The sequence below is a fragment of the Arachis hypogaea genome, chromosome 12 (assembly GCF_003086295.3).
Source record: "Arachis hypogaea cultivar Tifrunner chromosome 12, arahy.Tifrunner.gnm2.J5K5, whole genome shotgun sequence".
NCBI classification, from domain to species: domain Eukaryota; kingdom Viridiplantae; phylum Streptophyta; class Magnoliopsida; order Fabales; family Fabaceae; genus Arachis; species Arachis hypogaea.
In genome coordinates this window covers 52760598-52767896 of record NC_092047.1, presented here as the reverse complement: position 1 = coordinate 52767896, position 7299 = coordinate 52760598, and the positions used below count along the sequence as shown (strand labels likewise).

Genomic DNA, 7299 nt, shown 5'->3' with positions numbered 1-7299 from the left:
GGTATTGCCTTTTTCTGCTTGCTTTTCTTTTTCTTTCTTTTCTTTCTTTTTCTTTTTTTTTTTTTTGCATATATCCTTTTTCTGCAAGCTTTTCACTGCTTTTTCTTGCTTCAAGAATCAATTTTTTTTATGATTTTTCAGATCATCAGATAATATTTCTCCTTTTCCCATCATTCTTTTAAGAGCCAACAATTTTAACATTCTTTAAACAACAAATTCAAAAATATGCACTGTTCAAGCATTCATTCAGAAAAACAATAGTATTGCCACCACATCAAAATAATTAAACTATTTTAAAATTTGAAATTCATGCACTTCTTTTTCTTTTTCAATTAAAAACATTTTTCATTTAAGAAAGGTGATGGATTCATTTTCATAGCTTTAAGGCATAGACACTTAGACACTAGTGATCATGTAATAAAGACACAAACATAAATAAACATAAAGCATAATAATTCGAAAAATAGAAAATAAAGAACAAGGAAATTAAAGAACGGGTCCACCTTAGTGATGGCGGCTAGTTCTTCCTCTTGAAGATCTTATGGAGTGCTTGAGCTCCTCAATGTCTCTTCCTTGCCTTTGTAGCTCCTCTCTCATGGTTCTTTGGTCTTCCCTAATTTCATGGAGGAGGATGGAATGCTCTTGGTGCTCCACCCTTAGTTGTCCCATGTTGGAACTCAATTCTCCTAGGGAGGTGTTGATTTGCTCCCAATAGTTTTGTGGAGGAAAATGCATCCCTTGAGGCATCTCAGGGATTTCATGAGGAGTTTCTTCATGCTCTTGGTGAGGTTCTCTCACTTGCTCCATCCTTTTCTTAGTGATGGGCTTGTCCTCATCAATGAGGATGTCTTCCTCTATGTCAATTCCAGCTGAATTCCAGAGGTGACAGATGAGATGAGAGAAGGCTAACATTGCCATAGTAGAGGACTTGTCCGCCACCTTGTAGAGTTCTTGGGATATAACCTCATGAACTTCTACTTCCTCTCTAATCATGATGCTATGAATCATGATAGCCCGGTCTATAGTGACTTCAGACCGGTTGCTAGTGGGAATGATTGAGCATTGGATAAACTCCAACCATCCCCTAGCCACGGGCTTGAGGTCATGCCTTCTTAGTTGAACCAGCTTCCCTCTTGAATCTCTCTTCCATTGAGCGCCCTCTTCACAGATGTCCATGAGGACTTGGTCCAACCTTTGATCAAAGTTGACCCTTCTAGTATAGGGGTGTGCATCTCCTTGCATCATAGGCAAATTGAATGCCAACCTTACATTTTCCGGACTAAAGTCCAAGTATTTCCCCCGGACCATTGTAAGCCAATTCTTAAGATCCGGGTTCACACTTTGATCATGGTTCTTGGTGATCCTTGCATTGGCATAGAACTCTTGAACCATTAAGATTCCGACTTGTTGAATGGGGTTAGTGAGAACTTCCCAACCTCTTCTTCGGATCTCATGTCGGATCTCCGGTCACCCTTTTTGAGCTTAAAAGGGACCTCGGGGATCACCTTCTTCTTGGCCACAACTTCATAGAAGTGGTCCTGATGCACCTTTGAGAGGAATCTCTCCATCTCCCGTGACTCGGAGGTGGAAGCTTTTGCCTTCCCTTTCCTCTTTGTAGAGGTTTCTCCGGCCTTTGATGCCATTAATAGTTATGAAAAAACAAAAAAAGCTTTAGCTTTTACCACACCAAACTTAGAAGGTTGCTCGTCCTCGAGCAAAAGAAGAAAGAAGAGAGTAGAAGAAGAAGAAATAGAGGAGATGGAGGGGCTTAGTGTTTCGGCCAAGGGGGAGAAGTAGTGTTTAGGTTGTGTGACAATGAAGGAGTGAAGATGGGTTTATATAGGAGTGGAGAGGGGGGAAAGGTTCGGCTATTATGGGTGGGTTCGGGTGGGAAAGTGGTTTGAATTTGAATGGTGAGGTAGGTGGGGTTTTATAATGGATGGATGTGGATTGGTGAAGGGTTTATGGAGAAGAGGGTAGGATTTGATAGGTGAGGGGTTTTTGGGGAAGAGGTATTGAGGTGATTGGTGAATGGATGAAGAAGAGAGAGAGGTGGGGTAGGTAGAGATCCTGTGGGGTCCACAGATCCTGAGGTGTCAAGGATTTCTCATCCCTGCACCATGTGGCATGCAAAACGCCCCTTGCTGTCAATCCTGGCGTTAAACGCCAGGCTGCTACCCATTTCTGGCGTTTAACGCCAGCTTCGTGCCCATTCCTGGCGTTAAACGCCAGTCTGGTGCCCATTTCTGGCGTTAAACGCCCAAAATGGTGCCAGGCTGGGTGTTTAACGCCCATTCTGCTACCCTTACTGGCGTTTAAATGCCAGTAAGTTTCTCCTCTAGGGTGTTCTGTTTTTCATTCTGTTTTTCCTTCTGTTTTTGATTTTTCAATTGTTTTTGTGACTTCACATGATCATCAACCTATAGAAAACATAAAATAACAAAAGAGAATAGAAATTTAACATAGATAATTAAAGATGGGGTTGCCTCCCAACAAGCACTTCTTTAATGTCAATAGCTTGACAGTGGGCTCTCATGGAGCCTCACAGATGTTCAGAGCAATATTGGAACCTTCCAACACCAAACTTATAGTTTGAATGTGGGGGTTCAACACCAAACTTGAAGTTTGGTTGTGGCCTTCCAACACCAAACTTAGAGTTTGACTGTGGGGGCTCTGTTTGATTCTGTATTGAGAGAAGCTCTTCATGCTTCCTCTCTATGGTGACAGAGGGATATCCTTGAGCTTTAAACACAAGGGAGTCGCCATTCACTTGAATGATCAATTCTCCTCTGTCAACATCAATCACAGCTTTTACTGTGGCTAGGAAGGGTTTGCCAAGGATGATGGATTCATCCATACACTTCCCAGTCTCTAGGATTATGAAATCAGCAGGGATGTAATGGCCTTCAACTTGTACCAAGACATCCTCTACAAGTCTATAAGCCTGTTTCTTTGAATTGTCTGCCATCTCCAGTGAGATTCTTGCAGCTTGTACCTCAATGATCCCTAGCTTCTCCATTACAGAGAGAGGCATGAGGTCTATACTTGACCCTAGGTCACACAGAGCCTTCTCAAAGGTCATGATGCCTATGGTACAAGGGATTGAGAATTTTCCAGGGTCTTGTCTCTTCAGAGATAATTTCTGCCTAGTCAAGTCATCCAGTTCTTTGATGAGCAATGGAGGTTCATCCTCCCAAGTCTTATTACCAAACAACCTGGCATTTAGCTTCATGATTGCTCCAAGGTACTTAGCAACTTGCTCTTCAGTAACATCTTCATCCTCTTCAGAGGAAGAATACTCATCAGAGCTCATAATGGCAGAAGTGGATTCAATGGAATCTCCATGGTCTCAGTATGAGCCTCAGATTCCCATGGTTCCTCATTAGGGAACTCCTTGGAGGTCAGTGGACGTCCATTGAGGTCTTCCTCAGTGGAGATTACTGCCTCTTCCTCCTCTCCAGGTTCAGCCATGTGAGACGTGTTTATGGCCTTGCACTCTCTCTTTGGATTCTCTTTTGTATTGCTTGGGAGAGTACTAGGAGGGAGTTCAGTAATTTTCTTACTCAGCTGACCCACTTGTGCCTCCAAATTTCTAATGGAAGATCTTGTTTCAGTCATGAAACTTTGAGTGATTTTGATTAGATCAGAGACAATGGTTGCTAAATCAGAGTGGCTCTATTTAAAATTCTCTGTTTATTGCTGAGAAGATGATGGAAAAAGCTTGCTATTGCTAAACCTATTTCTTCCACCATTATTGTTGTTGAAACCTTGTTGAGGTCTCTGTTGATCCTTCCATGAGAGATTTGGATGATTTCTCCATGAAGGATTATAGGTGTTTCCATAGGGTTCTCCCATGTAATTCACCTCTTCCATTGCTGGGTTCTCAGGATCATAAGCTTCTTCTTTAGAGGAAGTTTCCTTAGTACTACCGGTTGCTGCTTGCATTCCAGACAGACTCTGAGAAATCATATTGAATTGTTGGGTCAATATTTTATTCTGAGCCAATATAGCATTCAGAGTATCAATCTCAAGAACTCCTTTCTTCTGATTTGTCCCATTATTCACAGGATTCCTTTAAGAAGTGTACATGAATTGGTTATTTGCAACCATTTCAATGAGTTCCTGAGCTTCTGTAGGTGTCTTCTTCAGATGAAGAGATCCTCCAGCAGAGCTATCCAATGACATCTTGGATAGTTCAGACAGACCATCATAGAAAATTCCTATGATGCTCCATTCAGAAAGCATGTCAGAAGGACATCTTCTGATTAATTGCTTGTATCTTTCCCAAACTTCATAGAGGGATTCACCTTCCTTCTGTCTGAAGGTTTGGACTTCCACTCTAAGCTTACTCAATTTTTGAGGTAGAAAGAACTTTGCCATGAAGGTATTGACTAGCTTTTCCCAAGAGTTCAGGCTTTATTTAGGTTGTGAGTCCAACCATGTCCTAGCTTTGTCTCTTACAGCAAAAGGGAAGAGCATAAGTCTGTAGACCTCAGGATCAACCCCATTGGTCTTGACAGTGTCACAGATTTGCAAGAATTCAGCTAAGAACTGATGAGGATCTTCCAATAGAAGTCCATGAAAATTGCAATTCTATTGCATTAGAGAAACTAATTGAGGCTTAAGCTCAAAGTTGTTTGCTCTAATGACAGAGATTGAGATGCTTCTCCCATAGAAGTTAGGAGTAGGTGCAGTAAAGTCACCCAGCACCTTCCTTGCATTGTTGGCATTGTTGTTTTCGGTTGTCATGGCTTCTTCCTCCTTGAAGAGCTCTGTTAGGCCCTCTAGAGAGAGTTGTGCTTTAGCTTCTCTTAGCTTTCTCTTCAAGGTCCTTTCAGGTTTAGGATCAGCTTGAACAAGTATGCCTTTATCTTTGCTTCTGCTCATATGAAAGAGAAGAGAACAAGAAAGTAGGGAATCCTCTATGTCACAGTATAGAGATTCCTTGAGGTGTCAGAGGAAAAGAAGAATAGAAGGAGGAGGTAGATAGAAGAGAATTCGAACATATAAAGAATGAGGGAGTTCGAATTGTACCTTGAGGAGGAGTGTTAGTCCTTTAAATAGAAGGATGTGAGAAAAGGGGAAGAATTTTCGAAAATAAATTAAGAAGATTTTGAAATAATTAAAAAAAAATTGAAAATTTGATTGAGATTTTCGAAAATTAAGATTGGGAAAGAAATTAAGTGATTTTTGAAAAAAATTTTGAAATTAGAAATCAAAAAGATATGATTGAGAGTTAATTTTGAAAAAGATGTGATTGAAAAGATATGATTGAGAAGATATGATTGAAAATCAAACTAAAAAGAGAAAGTTTTAAAATTAAAGTTGATTTACTTGACTAACAAGAAATTAGAAGATATGATTCTAGAATTAAAATTTTTGATCCTTTCTTAATAGGCAAGTAACAACTAGAAAATTTGAAGTAAATCATTAATTTTATCAAGGATTTTCGAAAATAATAAAAATAAAAAAAATGGAAAGAAATTGATTTTGAAAAGATATGATTGAAAAGATATGATTTGAAAAAGATTTGATTTTGAAAATTTGAAAAAAATCTGAATTAGAAACAAAATCTTCCCTGTAGTGTCATCCTGGCGTTAAATGCCTAGAATGGCATCTATTATGGCGTTTAACGCCCAAAATCCTACCTCTTTGGGCGTTAAACGCCCAGCCAGGTACCCTGGCTGGCGTTTAAACGCCAGTTTTCCTTCTTCACTGGGCGTTTTGAACTCCCAGCTTTTTCTGTTTGATTCTTCTGCTGAATGTTCTGAATCTTCAATTCTCTGTATTATTGACTTGAAAAGACATAGTTTTGAAAAAAAAATTTTTAATTTTTAATGATGAGAAACAATAAAAATGCAACTAAGATCAAATAAACAATGCATGCAAGACACCAAACTTAAGAATTTTCATATAAGAGACACTAAGAAATTGAGAATGCATATGAAAAACAATAAAACACATAAAACAAGAGAATTTAAAGATCAGAGCAATGAAATCATCAAGAACAACTTGAAGATTAATGAAGAACAAAATGTATAAATTCGAAAAATGCAAGAAGAAGAAAGTCATGCAATTGACACCAAACTTAAAAATTGATACTAGACTCAAACAAGAAACATAAAATATTTTTGGTTTTTATGGTTTTATAAATTTTTTTGTGATTTTCGAAACTTATTTGGAAAAGAAAATAAAGAGGTTCAAAACTTTTAATGAAAATTCCAGGAATAATGCAATGTTAGTCTAAAGCTTCAGTCTAAAAAGATTAGACATGTTTGGCCAAGATTCAGCAGGACATTACATTCAGCAGCTAAATTAATGAGAATCAATCAGCTTTTGTGATGCTAAGAACATCACCTTGAAACTCTAGAATTCATTCTTAAAAATTCTGAAAAGTACCTAATCTAAGCAACAAGATGAACCGTCAGTTGTCCAAACTTGAACAATCCCCGGCAATGGCGCCAAAAACTTGGTATGCGAAATTGTGATCATCAACAATGGCGCCAAAGGACTTGGAGCTCTTAAACGTGAATCACACTTTGTCACAATTCCGCACAACTAACCAGCAAGTGCACTGGGTCGTCCAAGTAATACCTTACATGAGTAAGGGTCGATCCCACGGAGACTGTCGGCTTGAAGCAAGCTATGGTCACCTTGTAAATCTCAGTCAGGCTAATTCAGATGGTGATGAAGAATTGATAATTAAAAGATAAATAAAACATAAAATAAAGATAGAGATACTTATGTAATTCTTTGGTTGGAATTTCAGATAAGCGTATGAAGATGCTTTGTTCCTCCTGAACCTCTGCTTTCCTATTGCCTTCTTCCAATCATTCATACTCCTTTCCATGGCAAGCTTTATGTTGGGCATCACCGTTGTCAATGGCTACTTCCCGTCCTCTCAGTGAAAACGTTCCAAATGCGCTGTCACCGCACGGCTAATCATCTGTCGGTTCTCGATCATGTTGGAATAGGATCCATTGATCCTTTTGCGTCTGTCACACGCCCAACAATCACGAGTTTGAAGCTCGTCACAGCCATCCCTTCCCAAATCCTACTCAGAATACCACAGACAAGGTTTAGACGTTCCGGATCTCAGGAATGGCCGCCAATAATTCTAGCCTATACCACGAAGGTTCCAATCTTAGATTAGAAACCCAAGAGATACACATTCAAGCTTGTTTGCATGTAGAACGGAAGTGGTTGTCAGTCACGCGTTCATACGTGAGAATGGTGATGAGTGTCACATAATCATCTCATTCATCATGTTCTTGGGTGTGAATGAATATCTTGGAGAAG

General features: G+C 39.3%; 1 non-coding gene across 1 annotated transcript; it reads left to right on the top strand.

Moving 5' to 3' along the window:
* Window positions 1-4239: 4239 nt before the first annotated feature.
* Window positions 4240-4347, top strand: LOC112731450 (small nucleolar RNA R71). Its single transcript, XR_003167226.1, has one exon. It is a non-coding gene; the product is annotated as a small nucleolar RNA R71 (small nucleolar RNA).
* The last annotated feature ends 2952 nt before the right edge of the window (window positions 4348-7299 follow it).